Source organism: Vidua chalybeata, chromosome 6, assembly GCF_026979565.1.
Source record: "Vidua chalybeata isolate OUT-0048 chromosome 6, bVidCha1 merged haplotype, whole genome shotgun sequence".
Lineage (NCBI taxonomy): Eukaryota > Metazoa > Chordata > Aves > Passeriformes > Viduidae > Vidua > Vidua chalybeata.
This window is the reverse complement of record NC_071535.1, coordinates 34,037,011-34,056,793: the sequence shown is the minus strand read 5'-3', so window position 1 is coordinate 34,056,793 and position 19,783 is coordinate 34,037,011. Positions and strand designations below refer to the sequence as shown.

Here is a 19,783-nt window from a genome sequence, read left to right as displayed (position 1 = left end):
CTGCAAAACAGGAAACCACAAACAGACTTGAGATGAAAGTTCTCACAGCTAATGAAATGAAAAGTAAACCTAGCAAACTGCTTTTCACATCTCTGATATGCTTATGAAAAGACACAAACCCTGACCTTACAACCTTGCTCCCTGTACCCACGAAATTATTTTTAATTAATCTCTGTTAATAAGTTTGTATGGTTGTGTAGTCTACTTATATACCAGGGCAAAGCTTGCAGTGAGTCTCCAGCACGCTTTTGTTGCACATTGCAGAATGAGTCCGCAGCATTTCAGGATCACGCAGCTCTTTGCAACAGTGCTTTAGCTTATAAAGACATACTACTCGATTTTCCTTAGGGGAAAACAGGACCCTCCCTTTGCTGAAGCAAGCAGCATGCCCTTTTTGGACTTTGAAAAGGAGTGAGGGGCCCTCAGAGAGAAGCTGGCTTTAAAGCTTTCAGGATGATCGCACATATGGCCACTGGCTCGCCAGTGGCATATGTGGCAGCAGATGGAGAAGTGAAGCTTTCATACCCTCTGAGCAGTGCTCTGCAATTTTGACACTCCTCTTGAAAACTAGATATGTCAATCACCCTCCCAGGCTGGTGTTTTGGCACAGAAGAGATTCTCCTCAGTCTGCGTATCAACACCAAAGGACAATATATATAGGGTATTTTAGAGGCAGTTTCTGTCTTAGCTTTCAAACATAATGAACCCATACACAGCAGAGAATGATAACTTACTATTGTCCTCACTGAACATCAGCTGGCTTTCGGCTCATTAGAGAGCAACACATATCCAGTATGCACTTTCCTTTAAAGGAGGGGTGGGGGGAGGTTTTAATTAACATTAGAGCACCTTACTGGGTCTAACAAATAAAATGCCTTTTGAGAGTGGTCAGCACAAATGGGCTCCAATACCCAAAGGGGATTCTGACACAACCCCCAATAAAACTGTATTAGTGGGAGCTCTAATATATTGTCCTTGAAGACTTTTAAGAGGTTATTTACAGAGAAAAGAAAACCCAGAGAGCATAAATAGGTTGAAGACATTCAAGCATTTCACTAATCTATGGGTTTAACACTCCACATACAAACTACAGCTTCTTTCAAAGCAAGCAGCCTTTAACAGCTACTGTTAGAAATCACATTGCAAGTCTAGCTATTGAAAGATCTGCATTTTAATATAAAATAAGAACATCATTCTCAAGCTCACTTACAGGAATTGAGGGGTTGGGAAGGGTGTTGTTTGGTTTTCGTTTGCTTGCTCATTTTTTAAAGACCGATTTATCAGCACAGTTTCCCTTTTAAAATTTATGTACCCCTGAAAGTCCAGCAGAAAGAGATCTAATATACTAACATAACTTCTTTTCTATCTTCATCACCAAACCAGCTGCAAATTTGGTTTTGATCAGAAATTCTTGCAATTCCCACTCACTTTATTACACAATCCCATTAAATCAATGCAAGGAAAAAACAGGAACAGCAGTGAAGCACAGCAATATTATAAACTGTGAGGAAAATTAGTTGAATTAGCTTTGAAATGTAAATGGCTTTGAAGTTTTCCAAATGGTCCTGGCACTTTTGAAGTGTAAGCTAAGGGAGCTATGAACAGAGAGACAGTATTGAAGCTGGTTCACATCTGATCATGAGGTTAAAATGGTGCACATCTCAGCCCTGTAAAGTTCAATTGCCTACAAGGAAGTTACTCCTATGGCAAGTGTACACTGTAAGAATGAAGGCCATTCTATTCTGTAGCACAAATATGACCTGGTGTTTTATTTACCACATGAAAGTGATCCCAGTGGCCAATTTCCCTTGACTCTGCTCAACCAGCTCCAAAAGCTGTACTTTGCCTTGTTACAAGGTTACCACAGCAGTGACGACCAACCCATTCCACTCAACACTCACTTATACTAGGAAGCCAATTTACTGGTGGTTGGCTGGTTGCCACGCTAGCAGTTCCCCTCAGGGAATCACCAGAGTTACATGAGATGCATAGATCCCTTGTGATGCAGAGAAAGTTCTCCATGTACACTCCACTTTTGGAGCCTGCCCACTGTTCAGCACACAGGGAAAGACAGAAGCTGGGGAACAACTGAGACAGTGGGAAAGAAGTAGGGGTTTTACACCTCTAACTCGTAGTCCTGCAGCTCTTCAATGTGAGCTTCCTCAAAAAACTGTCTTGAATTACCACACAAATATTTAAAATAAATAAATAAGCAAGCAAACAACAGGCCAGGCTTTCAATGGTCTCTTATTAGCATCACCATACTTAGTCTGAAAACAGACTTTGCAGAGTGCATCATGTAGTAAGCCACGTGGGAGCACCGAGTTTCCTGTGAGAGTAGTAGCTGCCACTGCTCAGTAACAAAATAGCCAGCATACAAATGGCAGATGAAAACTTTTTCTGGTACATACAAAAGCTCACTTCCGGACATTTATAGGACGTATTTCTACTGATTAAAGTTAAAATCAATTTTTGCAGCTGCATAAACAAGACTTCTAGCAGAGTCAGGGAAAATACCGTCTATATTAACTACAGACCAGCAAAGCCAGATGAATTACACAGATGGGCTTAAAAAGACACAGAATGCTTCACTGGAGTAATCTATCTGTTCCCAACTACAACACTCTGTGTTGGAGGTCAAATTGTTACATCTGAAATCATTCTATTTGTACCCAGAGTAACTTAATGTCAAGAGATTAAACACGTATGATGGGATTTCTAAGGACATGACACTTGGCATGACAATTAGATACAATTACAGACTACTGTATATTGGCAAAAGAAATCTACTGTAAGTAATACCACAATACCTTTGCAATATATGGGTTAATTTTTCCCATTCCCTGTTCTAGGAAATGCCTTCATGTTTCTATTTACATATTCCTAAAGCAGAATTCAAACCCTTCTGCCTCTCCTCCCCCCTCCCCAGTCTTTCAGGCAAACACGTTGTGGGACCAACCCTGCCAGTGAAAGATGCCTCTCCCAGCTAAGCCTGATCAGCTGGGATCAGCTGGTTACAGCAGCCAACAAGTGGCTCAGAGTGGAGAGGAGCTGCAGGGAGTCAGTCCCTGTGTCAAGCAGAGTGCAAAAAAGGACACAATCCAGGAAACTTTGGAGCAAGGCTTCCAAGCTACTGTCCTTTCGTGCAGTTGTTCATAGATAATAGGCTTGTCTGGAAGTATCTCAGGCAAGCAAAAAGAGATGCAACTTTCAAAAGGGAAAAAAAAAATACAACAGCAGCGGCCTGACACAGACCCCGAGTGCAACACCCAACCCTCCTGGACTGACACAGGCCAGCAACTTACATCTGTTTGCTCACAAAAGCAGAACAAGCAAGAAGCGTATTTAAGCAGTACAGCAGTAGGCGGCTGTGGTGTTAGCATGTGCACCAATAAAAAGCAGAAGTGACACAACAGGAACAGTCACAGAAACCCAAATCTACGGTTAGGATGCTGCTGCACAGCTGAGGTTAAGACAATGGCAGACTGCTCTTACTGAGAGTTGTAACAATTCTCGAGGCAGGAGCAGCAGAAAACAATCCTGACCCCAAGACAGAACCAATTCCACCAAAACCACTACACTGCAGGCAGGACACACATTTAGTGTCTCCAGTTACCATTACTTGCTGACTACCCAGGCAGCTGTGCTCAAGCAGCCATTTCAGTCCACCTTCACATGCTGCACTAAATATAAACTGCTGATAACTCTGTGCAAACTGTTTCAGCAGAGACATGGAGCACTGCACAACTCAAGGACATTGGGTCCTCAAAATCTACAAGTGGTCAAATTGCATGACAAGCAGAGAGAGAAGGGGACAGAGCCAAAGTCTCTGCTACACTTGTGGTTGGGAAATTTCTGCCTCGAGATTAGTACTTTCCCAGACCCGCACTTCAGAGACTAATCTGCCTTTAAAGAGGATATGGGGGCACCCGGGTTTTGACAATAACTTGTCTAAGAGGAGGTTATGACTCCCTTATCATGTACTACTTTGCTCTACAGTGACCTTCAATTTTAAAATCTAGTTAAATTAAGCTGCAGGTCTTTCAAGCACATCCTTCACCCAGTGGCCCTTAAAGACACATACTTTCCTACTTTCAGATGGTACCGTCTTTTCTAGTGATCCATAAAACACTCAAATAACAGGACAAGCCAATGTAATAGGAAAGATGAAACTGCAAACAAGAAAAGTAGTTCTTTCTCGAAGTTTTGCTTAGAAAATTACTACCAGAAACAACATGAAAGTTACAAAGACAAAAGTATGATCTGTAAAGCTGCCAGTGCCACAACTGTCCACCAGATTACACCACTAGAAAGAATTATTCTCTCTTCATCAAAATATACCCCCAAAAAAGCATGTCATGAAAAGAAGAAAAGGAGGCAGACTTGCAAAGAGATTTATGGCAGACACCTGAAGAGGAGGTGAATGAAATCAACGATAAACTACAGACACCAGAGACAGCACCGATCCTTAGAGCACTGGCATTTAATATGTAAATTCCTTCTCTGCTTAGGCGTTTTGCCTCCCTTTGATGTATACAGACAAGTTCAAACTAGAGATGAGAACTGGGAGAGTTCCCTTTCTCCATTATCTCAAGTTTCTTTCTTGTCTAAGCAACAATTAAGTGCTCTAACTATATCAGTTTTGCATCTTTTCAGAGGGGAAAAGGAAAAAAAAACACTAAAAAGAGAAGCATAATAAATATTATTAAAGGAGAGAGTCAATGTTTTCCCAGCTCTGATGCAGATGTAAGCAGCTAGCCGGTGCCTGACACCTATAATGCAGCCTAGGAGAAAGACAAGCTGAACAACAGAGGACGGTAAAGATACTCTGGAAAAGGTCCAGATGTCTTGAGCTTAGTCCTTCTGCATGGAAAATTAAAGAGGTTAAACACCTCCTCTTAGGAACTTTTCTTCCGATTGTTCTGACCATGACACATCTGAACAAGCTGCATTGCTCCAGAAACCTCAGGAATTACGGTGACAATAGATTCCTGCCAAGAGAAGCACCATTACATAATAGCTTTTATGGGAACACGCACAAAAAGCCACTAGGAAGCGCAAACAGACAAGTGCAAGATCCTCTCTGCCCATCGGCTCGGTTTAGCTCTTGACTACTTCAGAATATTTTTAATTTATATATTTACTTCCTCTCATGTCCTTCCACTCAACAAAATCTGTGTTACTGTAACTACACTGAGATCCTGTCTATTCCTCACAATAACGTAACCCCCTCGAGAATACGCCCACTTGAAACTACTGTATTTGCATTAATCTGCTTAAAAGAACACTACAAAGCTGAAAAACTTTATCACTATTTCCATTAGTATATTAGAAATAAGAACAATTTATTATGGTATTTTTTCATTATTTACCCAATTTTAGGGATACTTAGAACAATTATTGCTTGTCGGTTCTGAGAAGCCTAGCACGGCTATTTTTGAGTTCCAGGTCTCCCACAGGGGATTTACCATAGATTTGTTACACGCACATGTAGAGGCTCAGCCTAAGCACTGCACACGTGTAAAGGCAGCTGCTAGAGAAGCTCTGACCTGTGGCCAATGTTAAGGCACCATAAAGAAGAAAAAGCAAAGATGAAAACCTAACAAAGTTTCTCACGTTGAATTGTCCGCAGCAGTGCCTCCGCTACCACCTACTTCTCAGGCACCACTTTCCCTATGTCCCCGTACGCACCCAAAAGCTCTACGAAAGGAAAAAGAGAGGACCGCGGTGAACGCTCATCCGCTGTTCCTCAGGGGTTTTAAATCCTAGAGGTTCATCCCGTACCGAGCGAATCCTCACGCCCGAACACACACACTTTAAGATCGCTGACCTCAGAGAAAGCCCAGCTCTGCCGTCACCACCGACCACCCGCCGCTGTGACACGAGGGAGCCGCAGGTACCACAGGTGACATTATGTAAGGGAGGCGGCCGGGCAGCCGGGCGGGGAAGGTCTCCCGCCGCAGCCCCGAGCACCGCGAGCTCCGTGCGGGGCCGCACCCGGGCAGGGCTCCCCTCGCGGGCCAGCCGGGGGAGCGCCGCGACACCTTCCGGCTCCCGGCCCCCGCCCAGCACACGCTCCCCGGCAGCGGGCCCGGCTCGGCGCCCCACCGCAACCAGCCCGCTGCCCCCGCCCCGCGCCCCGGCGGCCCCTCGGTTGCGCGCCCTCCCCCCGCGGCAGCGGCGGGTGCTCACCGGGGGTGCTCACCGGGCGGGCTCGGCGGGCGGGCTGGGGCGGCGGTGCCGCTGGCGCTGCAGGTCGGCAGCCGCGCGCCCCGGCCGCCCCGGCGTCTCGCCCGCCCTACGCCCCGGCCGCCGCCGCGCGCCAGGCCCCGCCCCGCCAGCCCGGCCCGGCGGCGCGCGGGGCGGGGCGGGGCCGCCCTTAAAGGAGCCGTTAAAGGAGCCGCGCGAAGGGCCGCGGCCGGAGGGGGGCGCTGCGGCGCGGCCCGCGGGGGGCGGAGCGCGGCCCGGGGACCGCCAGCCGGCACCGCCGCTGAGGGACGGGGCGGGGCGGGATGGAGCGGAGCGGAGCGGCGCCGTCCCTCGCCGCATCCAGCCACGGCCGCTGTTGGGAGCCGGCGGGAACGCTGCGAGCCTCCTCGCCTCTCCGCGGGGCGGCGCGCGGCTGCACCGACACGTGGCGCTCGCTCTCGCACGACACCGGGGAACAAGGGCCGTGAGCGGAGCTGGAGCCCTCTCCGCCCTTCTGCCGCTCTGTGCCGGAGCAGAAGCGGCCCCGCAGCAGCAGCGGAGAGCGGTGTTGCACAGCCCCGGCCGTTTCCTTGCGCTGCCAGCCCCTTCTCGCCGGGCCGCGGGGGCAGCGCGCGGTGAGGGTGCCCCTCGCCTTTGTCGCGGCTGCGGAGCCACCCCAGAGCTCGGGCTGTGCGGAGACTCAGCCGTGGGCACGGCACGCTACTGCGAGCTTGCCGCAGCGGCACAGAAGCCATGCCGATGCTCTTGCAGCAGGCACATCCTGCTAGCCCGTTCCCTGCCCTATCCCACCAGCTCCCCTGCTGGCACACCCTTCGTCACTCCGCTGGTGACAGTCTGCGGTAGCACAAGCCACAGCTGGGTCCGCCCTGCTGTGCAGCACCAGCAGAGCCAGACTGCTGGCTGAAAGGGCCAAGGCTGGGCTGTTGCAGGAGGTCACACTCATGCTCACAGGGGTTTAGTGCATACAGATGTAGGGGATGCTTACACCTTGCCTGTCTCTTCATCTGCTTTGTACGGCTGCTCCCAAGACAACACTCCTGTACCCAAAAGTGCCTTCAGCGAATCAAGGAAGGATTCCTTGCTTTGCTTTCCTTTCCATTGCTTCAATTAACACCTACCTTCTATAGCTCTGCTACATTATTCATATTTTGCTGTGGAGAGTGAGCTGTTCTCCCTCTTCTATGGGGAAGGAACCATATGTAATTCCACTGAAAAGGTGAAGGGAAGTTTACCTATTTTTCTGCAATAGTACAGTGATCATTCATAATAAAAGCCCATAACAGATTATAGCTTACCAATGGCTTACCATCATTTCATCAGATGTAGGAAATGAATATGATACATCGCAAAACATTCCCCATAATTATTCCCCTTGTAAGCACTTCAACACCAAAAAGCAGGGGAAAACTACATCATCATCTGGAAGACATGCCTAAAGGCAGGAAGGAAGAGAGGGAGCTAGAGCTGCACACAAACCCGCTGATTCACACAGCTGTTCTTTTTGTGACATCTCAGATGCAAAGGTGGAAGGCATGGAGTGAAAATATTGGCCTTTGTTTTGCTGTGCTTTGATCAATTAGTGCTGCTGTCCTGAAGGAAAAGTTCAGAAACCTTTGTACCTCTGAAATAAAAGAGCTGTGAGGAAGCTGCCACAGTACTCCATCTGCTCATGGCATTAATGCACAGAGAAAGATGCAATTCCTGGCAAATTATCAATAAAATGACCTCTCACTAGGGGCTGATTCATCACATTTTTGGCTTCAACCAGTTCAACTTTTTTTTAACATTTAGAGATCCTTTTATTTCTATGCTATACTTAGTTTCCATAATTTTCATTCATACATATTTCTCTGTAATTGTATCAGGCCATAATAAAAACACTATATTCTTCCTTTGATGCGTCAGATACACTAATTTGGCTGGGCTTATTTTTTTGTTTATCGTAGAATCACAGAAATCAGCATTCACAGACCATCTTAAATGTCCAAATTATCACACAGACATTAACTAATGCTTTTTACATTGGATTTGCCACACTGCATCAGACCACCAGCCACTCTAACCCAACATCCTGTTACCAGCAATAGCCAACTGCCAATGCTTCAGAGGAGGGAAATGCCACTAACTGCCCCCAAAAGAGTTACAGCCCTCTTCCAGGCAAATGCCTGCGACCAACTGGTTCCAATCTTTTCAGCCTCCAGGTTCTGAAGAAAGAGGTGAAACATTTTCTCTTTATTACATATGTCAAAAAAGGAAGGTCAGGAGCTACCACCATCAGAGCACCTCTCCCCAAGGCACAAAGCTTATGGTCTCAACCCAGGTATTTTGGCACAATTTTCCTAATGTTCATTTTCAGGTTGCTTGAATGGAGATGAAAATAAATAATTCATTGAAACATTTCATTTTCAGTAATAGAAATTTTAAAGCATAAAAGCTGCCAAACTCCACCAGAAGGTCAAAGCATGCTTAGTTTGTGTGACCCCATCTGATTAAATAATTAATTTCTTATCCAGTGGTTATGGATCTTGCTTTTACTCCACAGGAGTTTTACTGTCACATAAGTCTTAGTTCATCAATACACTCCTTTCTAGCAGAGACACGGATGGGATTTGGTCAGACTCACTAGCCCAGGGCTGGGGAAAAGGGCAGCCCACACATGGGGGCAAGTGAGACACCCCATACCACATTTTGCCCTGGTTCTTTTGGCAAGCCTGCAGCAGTGGGATGGCAGTGGAAGCTGGGCTAGAGAGGACATGTTTTACAACAGTATAAAACATCTCTCATAGGGATGCAAATGGATACTGTTCTGCATGCTTTGATAGACCCCACAGGGACAGTTGCTGCCACTAAAACAAACATATTTTTAATCCCAGACTTGAAATTTGTATCCTGCCATTCAAACTGCCAAAAGCCTTTCAAAACCTTGTGAAAACAAACCATATTTCTTACCCTCCTGCACACATCTGCCCATTCCTTGCCTCCCATGGTGGACTTCTGTAGTAGGTTGATTCTGGCTGGATTCCAGGCACCCACCAAAGCCTTTCTTTCACTCCCCTCTGCAGCTGGACAGGAGAGAAAAAGTATAACAAAGGGTTCATGAGTTGCAATAAGGACCAGGAGAGATCACTCATCAAATACCAGCATGGACAAAACCAGGATAGAATTAGAGATATTAATTGAATTGATTACTAAAAAAATTAGAGCAGGATAATAAGAAGTAAAATAAAACCTTTGAAACACCTTCCCTCCACCCTTTCCTCCTTCCTGAGCTCTACTTCCCACCCAGCAGCACAGGAAGACAGGGAATGAGGGCTATGGTCAGTTCATCAGCCATGGCTTCTCACGCTGCTCAGGGAGAGGAGTCCTTCCCCTGTTCCACTGTGGCTCCCTCCCACAGAAGACAATTCTCCATGAACTTCTCCAGCCTGAGTCCCTCTCACAAGCAACAGCTCTCTGCGAACTGCCACAACCTGAGTCCATCCCACAGACAACGGTCCTGCTCAAACTGCTGCAGTGTGGGTCACTCTTCCATGTGGTGCAGTCCTTCAAGGACAGGCATTACCACCATTTCTAACTGGTGGTTAGCCTTGATCAGAGGCACATCCATCTGTGGAGCCACCAGGAATTGGCTCAGCTGAACATGAAGGAAGCTTCTAGCAGCTTCTCACAGCAGCCACCCCTGTACCCCTCCCACAGCTACCAAAGCTTGGCCATGCAAACCCAATACAACTTCAAAAGTTACTGAACTCTGTTCAGGTGACACATACCTAACATGACTCCAAGGTAACTTCACTTCTGAGAGAAGCCACTGATAAAATATGATTTCTGATGGTAGTGCTCAGCTAGAAAAGGTCTCATGACAGTCTAAGCACTATCAGAGAAGGAAAAACATAATCTAAGAGATAATGTTACTTCAGGCTGTCACACAATCTATCCTTGGCCATGAGCCTTGGTAATGTTACCATCCTACCTGACCTCCTTCTTCCCAGTGCTGTGTGCCCCTGCAGACAAAGAGGGAGTGCTGTACATGCTCCATGCCATTTGTTCTCTCCTCCACATTGCTGCCCAACCATCAAACCAAAAGACTAAGCTTCACTCTCAGAACAGGCTGCTACAGATGCCCTGAGCTCCCAGCTCAGTCATCAAAGACTTTTTGGTTTCAGAGGACTCTCTCACAAACCCTTTTTTCTCAGAGAGAGCTCCTACTGCTAAGATGCAGGAGAGCTACTCACATTTTTCTGTTTCCATCAATCCCCCACATCCAGATTCCAGTGGGAAAGCAGGTAGCTGGCATCACAGCAGAGATGCCTTTTAGCATCTTGGAGCTGCCAGCATGCCTGGCCTCATTCTAGCAAACAGCATCTCCCACTTGGGCATATATGACAGCCACACACACTCTTGTTCCTTCTTTGCCTTCTTGCTGGTAACACCTCTGTGACCTATTTATTGGCAACTTGTATGACATGGGATTTGTGCAGGAGTAAATAATTTTTAAGTGCTTTTGAAATCCTCACAGCCCATTAGCCTCCTGTAGACTATACCTCTCTTGTTTTGCTTTCATTTTTTCTCCACTTCCTTCTGCACACATCTTCTGGCCTGCTAGCCCTCAGTTACACTTCCAGTATCATACACTGGAACCCATGCACATTTTTTGTGTTCAGCAGGGCATTATTCATTATTAATATTCAGAATAGATGTAAATAGAGCAGCTCATTTCCAAAAGACTATTAAAGCAACATGGGAAAAACAAGAATAAAAGAGAAATCTTGGCATACCATTCACCCTTTTGCCTTGTTAGTGCACTTGAGTTCACAGTCTGCTGATGAAGAACAGGTAAGGCTAAACCTGGCTATGAGCATCATCCTTGCCATGACATTTCCTTTCTTGGAGTACCACAAACATGCACTGCATTAAGAGATTTTGTTTCTTTCTGTGACTTGAAATGCAGCATATAGTTGTGGAGCAGTCACCAGGACTGTCATGCTGTCATGGGAACCAGAAGACTCAGCTCACAACCTGGAGTTTATAGGGATTTGGGTCTTGAAGCTGCACCATATTTGTTCTGTACATATAGGCCTGTACCAGAGAAGCTCAAAAAAAATCATCTCCTGGAAACTACCCAGAGCTTTTCTCTCTGAGGGAAACAAATGAGGCCTTAATTAATTTTCTTTCAAATACAGCAAATTGACTTCTGCTCCAGTTGTGCTAGTTTCAAGCCACACAGCACAATGGTATTAATTCCACTTCACTTAAGGGCTAAATGTTCAGAGCAAGGAAAAGGGAGTTTCCTGTAGGTCTTGCTATGGTTGAAGTCAACAACCAAACCACCCTGGTTTTTGCAGGAGCGGTTTCTTCAGAGTCTGCATTTCTGAGGGTGACTGTGACGTCCCTGGGCTAGCACAGCAAAATGCAGGATACATGAAAGGCACTGGCTGAGCAAATTGCCTGGTCCTTTGCATATTTTTAAAGGTCTGCCACATCCCGCCTCAAATTTAATTTTACAGGCTCAAAGATAGAGGCACTTTAGTGATCTATCCTAAGGCTAGCTTACTGGTTCACTGATCATCCTAACTAGCCCTGCTGTCTCAAACTTAATTTAATCTTTTTTAACACCAGAGTCTTGCCTGCAGGATTTCCCAACACTGGAATAGCACACAGTGTTCTGCACAGGGTCTCCTCAGTACCTTGCAAACCAGCGGTGTATTCCCTTTCTATCAGAGACATTTTGCCCAATAAACCAAAAGGTGACATTCGCCTTCTTAGCATTTGCTTCCTTTGGGTACAATCAGCACCCACCCCATGTCCCAGAGAATGACACTCAAAACCCAGCAGAACAATTTGCCTGGACACAGTGCCACTGTACAGCAGCCATCCTGCACAGGTATCTCACTGTGGTGTTCCTTAGTGCCATGGACCTGTACTATCACCATCTCATGAATCTCATCCCTACACTGTGCTAAAAAGCATGAAAGTTGGAAGAAAAAAATTGTACAACAAAACCCAAATGACTGAGTACAGTGAGCCTGTTAGTACAATGAGAGAAAGTGCAGGATGTGACCTATATACACATGTATAGGAAGCACCAATTCTACAAAACTGTTATGGCAAACTATCCATCATCCCATCCCCTTTAGTATGTTTAATGATACAGTAGCTGCATCACTGCTTATGTGTTACAGTAAAGAGATAAAGGGGATCAAAGATGATGAAGGACAAAACCTCCTTCACCATAAAATCCTGTAAGCAATTTAAGTTACCTTCCAACCATCTTAAAATCCTCCCACTGCCAGGTTTATCTAATGTATTTATCATACGGCATCATTATCACATTGACTATGCACTGCTTAGGGAAGGTGCTATTATTCCTCTTCACAGATGGAAGAGGGTGGTACAGATCCCATAGATACCAACTCATACCATTTGCTTAGTAAAAAAGTGACAAGCAAAGAACTGAACCTGTTTCTGTCTAACATCCATTGTTCTCAACCCTTCGTTCTTTCCAACTTCATGTTCCACAATTTCCAAAAAAGCAGCCCAATTTACTCTCAGCTTCTCCTCTGTCAGCTCTGAAAATTAAATTAAGAAAGACAGGCATCTCTTGACTAATTCTTCAAAATTAAGGGTAGCTGTAGAAGTCTTTCTATTACACAGTAGGTTTTTGTTACAGGAGATTTGTTAACTTCTTGGATTCCCACCTGTTCTTTCCACATGATTTTGCATTGTTTGGCTACATACAGACTCTGTATACCTCAAGAAAGCAGCAAATCTTCATTTTCTTTTCTTTATATAAAAATCAGCCCTTTTCAAGCTGCTTACTAGAACTACTGTCTGCTGACTTTCATATATTCTGAGGCAACATCTGGCATAAAAAATTGATTGCAAATATGATCAGTTAGGAAGATTTTCTTCTAGCAGTTTTCCAGTTGGCGTTATTCCCAGAAATCAGCCCAATGGAAAAGAAAAATCTATTTGGCACTGTCTCCAGTTGCAATTATTCATTCTTCAGGTAGAACAGTTTCCCCCTTGGGGAGGTTTTGCTGACATGCAATTCACATGATGGGTTCTGAACTGCACTGGAACTGGTATGGCCTCTGGGGTTCTAGACAGATGCTTTCTGATGCCTCAGGAATTCAGAATCCCTGCTCATGATGTAAAAGAATAATAGAGGTTATCCCCTCCAAAATCTAAGCATATAACTATAGGTATAACTTGAGGAATTTAAATGCAATCCTATCATTATGGGTAGTAGGTTTCAGCTGGAGACATTCACCCATAATTAAGCAGAATTATTCATAAGGGGCTTTGGCCAAAGTCATGGCAGCATTGGTAGCTCAGGTCATTGTTAAACAGTGTTAAAACAGCAGGGGCAACTCAGGCCTGGGCTACCTCCTGTGGACCTAATGTGGGAGAGTGATGCAACCCTGCCCATGTGTGTTCACTTTGCCTGCATGAGCGAGATAATTGTCTTCCAGTTCTCCTGAATTCAAGAGCAGGCATCATGGGTTTAACACCTCTCTGCCTTTCTCCTCAGGCCATAACAGACACCAATGCAGGCTGAGTGCATTGGCCCCATATGCATCCTTTACACTCCATAAGCATGGGTGTACAGATAACAAAAAAAGGAAAGGTCCAACTTCTAACTCCTGACCCCTCTCATGTGCATCACTCCCAGATGAGAGCAGAAGCAAACTGCAAATCTCTTCCTTCTGGCTGCCAGCTCCTTGGCACAGCACTATCAGGCAAGACCAAGTACAATCTAGGAATGGAAAAGCAGCTCATATTTAAATTGGAACATTAAATACTATATCCTAGAATACTATGTTCTGATGTGGCTTCTGATAGGCCAAGAAAGAGTGATGTGAGATTTTTGCAGTTCTAAAAATACCTAACTGATAAAATCCAAAGAGTGGTGAAGGTAAAAATCATACAAAAAGAGAAATAATCTTACTGTTCAGCTAATAAACACTTCAAATTAGTTTAAACAAAAATAATTTTAAATCTCCAGTCTTAATCTGACAGTTTGTTCTGTTTGATTACACTTTGCATTTTGCTTCCCTGGAAGAGCATCACCAGCAATGTCACATTTCCCACTGTTCTTCAAGAGCTTCATGTTGTGATTTCCAGGCTGTGCTAGAATAAATAGCTCAGCTTGGAAACTGAAGCAGCATGCAAGACTGATCATTTGCTCAAAACCAACAGTTTTCAAGTAAATGAATGAGATGTAATTGCATTTCAACTTCAGCTTGAAAATGTAACCGTGTAGCATTAGGATGTAGCCTTCCTGTTGAGTTTACACTCAATGGCACTTGCTTATTAGAGACTATTGTGGGTCACTGCACTATTTGTATATGGATAGTAGCTCATGCACATATAGTTTGTAGTCCTGCATGGATCACTCCAGTGGTGTATTCTGACCTCTCATAACAAAGACATCCTTGTATTCATTTCAGGTATTTGTTTACCTCATCTGAAGTTTGCTCTATGACCTTGGGGCCAAATCCTCCATGGTTCACTGTGTGCAAGGGCTCCATAACTCCCTCACGACCCATGAGTTCTCTAAAGAAGCCAAGCCTGACCAGAAGAACTGCATGCATTAAGTTCAACATACACATTTGAGGTTTGGTTTCTGCCAATATATGCCAAAATTCTAATTGCTCCAGAAATAACCACTGACAACAGAATATCTTGAAAACCAAATAAAATCTACCCTCATATCTATACTTGTTTCCATGGAAATATGCAGTGACAAGGTTTTTTCCCCTCATTTTCTCTAGCCAGCCTACCATATTTTTGTTCAAACAGCCCTGATAACTAAAAACTAGGTTTACCCAAATACAAAATTACTGCAAATGTGCCAAACTTGCACAAAGTCAAATAGAGAGCTGGTCAGCATGACCCCAAGAAAGCATCCATGCAGCATGACTGCTGCCAGCCCTTAAAAGAGGACAGACAACTCTCTACAGATCCTTCAGCCAGGGACCAACAAAATATTTTCATTACTGAGGACTAACTGGTTTCAGTGAGACAGCAAACAGATCGCACCATGGTGTTTCCCAGCAAGATGCACACAAATAACAACTTACCATCAGCACACTGGCCTTAGACTCCAGCTTTATATTAGAGTGAAAGATGCAGTATTTGCAATGCAAGTCTGTCCCCAGCGGCTGCCAAACAGTTTGCTTCTGGCAGTAGCCCTCTGCATTGCCCCCACCATATGTCACCATTCCCAGCTACCTCCTCACACCCCATCTCTTCTCTGCTTGCCTGCTCTGGGCATCTGCCCCAGCCAGAAGCTCCATTTCCCTAGAGACTCCAATGAGGGTCAGCCAGAGTTGACAACATTAGGCAAAGCCTCTGAGCTGTGAGCGGCGGGGGGGTGCCTCAGCTTTGGGCAGTTACTTTGAAGTCTCTCAGGATGCTGTGCATTAACCACATCAGATGGGGCAACAGAGAAGGGAGGCCTTGCTATGTCTCCCCACAGGCAGTCTGTGGTGGCAAGAGGAAAGCAAATGGCCATCCTGCCACCCATGGAGGAAGGGAAAGGCAAGTTGTGCCAGGACTGCAGGCAGAGCAGAAGCACAGAGTGACAAAAACCAAAGGCAAAGCATAGGAAATGTAAAAAAGGAACCAACACTGAAATCTCACACAGGACTTTGCTTTTGTCAGGTTGTTACACTGACATTGTGGCATGCTGAGCTTTGGACCTTGGCTATCAGGAAAGCCCAATGTATAAAGTCAAATGGCATTTTATGTTCAGCATTATTACATAGCAGGCTGTAAAATCACTCAGGTGGATGGGCTGCAGGACTGTAAACAAGAGATTATGGCATGTGACAAGTGGCTGTTCAGAGGGAAAGAACCAGGGGTACTGTGGGGATCAGTAAAACATTAGACTGAGTGCCTCATTAAAGTTTTACATTAGTGCTTAAACCATCCAGCTGACAGAAGAAGGTTGTGCTGGAGAGGCACTGGTATGTCCTGGGAGAGGGGCAGGGGCTGCATCTGGGCAGGGAAGGTATTGGTGTTACCAATATTGAGAATGGGACGTGCCTTGGCTGGTCTGGCCCTGCTGCTGGACCAAATAGCGGCAACTGTGGTGTTTCACCCCAGAGACACCTTTGGCTAGCTGGATGTTGCAGCTGGGCGCATGGAGACAAGCCCAAGCATGCCAGAGCTCAGGTGGCAGCGGGATGGAGCTTCCTCTTGTAGAGGGTCCACTCCTCAGGTTTCCTGCTGTCAGAGAAGCCTTCAAGGCTGTGGTGAAGGAAAGGAGTCTCTTCTGATGGAGGGTTTTAATCCAGAGCTTTTATTCTGGCCCGCAGGCCTCTGAATGTAGCAACAGCTCCACCAGAACTCCCGGACCACGGGGCTGCTCGCCCTTTTACCTGGGGGACGGGAAGAGGGGACGGGTAGGGAGCCCACCAACCAGGTACGGGAGAGGAGGTGTCAAGGGACAAAGGACACCTGGATGGCCCAATGCTCCCTTGGGGGTGGAGGGCATATTTTGAATCTGCCCAATCACTCAATGCCTTTTCTGGAATTCCAGGACAGACAGTGCTGGCAGGGGTTAGGGTGGGGAAAGGAGAAGTGATTGACACACCTGGGCTAAGCCCAAATACCTCCAAGGCATCACACTGCAACAGGAAGGGACATACTTGGGCAGATGCTTGGTGCCTGTGTCCCAGAAACAGGTAGGAAGAGAAGGGCAATACGCCTGGGAGATACCAGCAAAAATTGTATCAGAGGCCTCCTTACTCTCCTGTCCCCAAGGCAGTCACTTTCCCCTTATGCACAGGGCTCAGGAAGGTGCAGGTATATTCTGGTGCAAAACCAGGAAGAGCCTAAGGAAGAGGGAATAGGCTGAGAGTTGAGTAGCTGCACAATAGGTCAGGGTCTCCCAACAGCAGTGTCAAAAGCCTGAGACAGAGAGTAGAAATTGCAAAGTAGATGAAGATAGGATTCAGCCTGGAAAACAAAGGCTATTTGGCAAGCAGGAAATAATTCACCAACTAATATTTCTCTTGGCAGAGGAGAGCTAGAAAATTAGAGAAGGGGACACAAAGAAATTAGCTAGAGAGGAGGAAGGCAACGCACCAGCACCAGGAATGTGCATACAGCTACCCTGCCAGGCAACACAGAGCTGAGTGCTGGGCAGGAACCCACTGCTCAGTTCAGGGCTATGGCTACCATGAGAGTCTGACACACTGGGAGGAGACAGAATGTGATAGCTCCCTGTGTAACTGTGGGGGATTGATTTGTCATGACATTATGTGTTCCTTGTCTCTGAGGGGACATGGAAACAGTTTACAAACATTTGTAAGGCATAGACCCAAGCAGGACGGAGTGCAAATTACTTAGAGAAGACAAAACAAAAAGATGGAAAACCGAAGCTGAAAGTAACTCAAAAGCTTTTACCAATGAGTTGTAGCAGGTTGTGAAATAGCTCTCATGAAGAGAGCAGAGAAGAACCCACGTATGGGCAGTTTTAAAGTTAGATGGGAAGAAAGGCAATAATAGATGAGCAATGGAAGGCATACAGAAGAATTTGTTGAAGTGATACAAAAATTTCTACCCATTCAATCTGTAGTTCCAGTTTTCCACTGCCCCACATCTCTTGCTATCATTAGTAGCGATGCAAAATTGGAAATGTTTATTAAAGCATAACGTTATAGTACTGCTCCACCTGAGCACACAGATTTCTAGACATATCTAGCCAACAGAGAATTAGGCTTTATAATTGTGTCTGGGAAAATGACTCACTAGCAGCAATCCACTTAAACTCCTCCAATGATCTCCTCCTTCCCCATCCCAAAACTCCTTCAGTCTTGATGAGATAGGGATATGACTCCGTGTTTGGATAGTGTGTGTTAATGTCTCCTAAAGTAACATCCAGCTGCTTCTAAAAATCCCCTGGTAAATCCCCTTTTAATTGCATTTGGGAGACCACTTACAGAGCTCCCAAAGATCCACATGGAAACCTGAAAAGATCAAGGCCCAAATACAGTCCTGATGAAGGCTGAAATAGCAACACGCCAAAAGCTTGGAGCAGCCTACATCTTACCTGGCATATGCACTTACCAGCTTAATACTTCACATGAGGAGGGAACACAGCTATGGCTTGACAGCCACGGTGCTACAGCAAGTACTAATGGTTAGCCTCATCAGCCAGAAGGCTGGGCTCTTCATATGGCAGAGCTGCTCCCTGGCCTGAGGATTTTTCATGTGACTAATAACGAAGCTTCACAACTGTCCCCTGCAGACTATCATGATGATGAATGAATGAGATCAGATTAGTCAATATGGCTTATCGGTGGAGTTTGCTCACTTGCTGTGGATGCATCACAGTCTTTGCCTGTACAATATGAAATGACAACCAACCTTCAGCTCCTCAGCTTTCTGCTAAGAAGTCCCAAGCCTTTTTCGGCCCTTCTTTTGCTCTGTATCCTTGTCCTGGGCCATCCTGGAAAGTCGTTTGGTGAGTACTATATCCTTCCTCATTAAAGCAAAGCATGTTAAGGTGTACCTGTAGAAGTAAAATGAGAAATTGCTGAAAAACATTGACTTCATAACACAGTGACCAATAGTGCATTTACTACTCCTCTCCTCTGCCTGAAAAAATCAGAGTTGCTCCACTAAGTGGCACAGATGCTCTGCAGCTCCACTAACAGCAGTGATCCTCTTTTGGCTGAATGGTATTTCCAGAGCAAAGCATTTCTCAACTCCACTGAGGGTGTTGAGCCCAGGATTCCTGTAGAAACCAGGGATATTTCAAAGTAACTGCAAGCACCATATTCAGAGCGGGTACTCAAAAAGGTGTACTGTATTGCCTGTCTCATCTTTGCATCAAGCAATAGTTTACACTTGCAAAAAAGGGAATAAGGTTTCATGGTTGGAAACTGCTTTGAAATGAAATCCGAGAGCTTTACCATTCTTTTCCAGCTCTGGCATGAATTCCCTAGGTGGCCCAAGGCAGTCGACTTCATCTCCCTGGGGCTCAGTTTGCCATCTGTAAAACTGGGTTAGCATCTCCCGTTCCTTCTTATACCCTTTTTATCCTTGTCTATATTAACAGTAAATACAGATGGGCTTGTTTGTGTGCAGGTACAGTGCAAAACAGGGGGAACGACCGTGAAAGTGCTGCTCATTTAGGGATGGTCTGCAGGGAAAGACGCGAGCTCGGAGGGGCAGGTGCAGGGCAGGACGCACGGATTAAGGGATGCGCACACAAGGAGCAGGGATGCCTGCAGGGAAGGACACTCTCCTGGCGGGCCGGGCGCTTACCCGCCACCCGGGCCAGCTCCGCGCCGCGCTCGCCGCAGCAGCGCCGGGCCCGGCCCCTCGCTGCGGGGAGGCGGGGGCGGGTCCCGCGTCCGGCCGCAGCGCTGCCCCCGGCCCGGCGCCGCGGCGGGGCTGCGGGGCGGGCTCCCCCCGCGCCCGCCTCCGCCCGCCCCCCGCGCGGGGCTGCAGCGGGCAGCGCGGGGCGCCGCAGCCTGCGGGCGGCCGCCGTGCCCGCCGCCGCCGCCCCGCAGGTGGGGGCACCGCGCGGGGCCCGGGGTGCCATGGAGGAGCCGCC

The 19,783-nt window shown here is 46.4% G+C and overlaps 1 protein-coding gene across 4 annotated transcripts in view; it reads right to left on the bottom strand.

Moving 5' to 3' along the window:
* Positions 1-6,289, bottom strand: part of SUSD6 (sushi domain containing 6) — a 78,539-nt gene extending 72,250 nt beyond the window's left edge. For 2 of the 4 annotated variants that reach the window (XM_053944844.1, XM_053944850.1), the window contains exon 1: positions 6,193-6,278. The gene's annotated coding sequence lies outside the window, so the exon portion shown is untranslated. Of the gene's footprint in view, positions 1-5,830; positions 6,024-6,192 lie in introns of those variants that run through there. The other 2 variants (XM_053944847.1, XM_053944845.1) reach the window with 2 other exon arrangements.
* Positions 6,290-19,783: the final 13,494 nt, after the last annotated feature.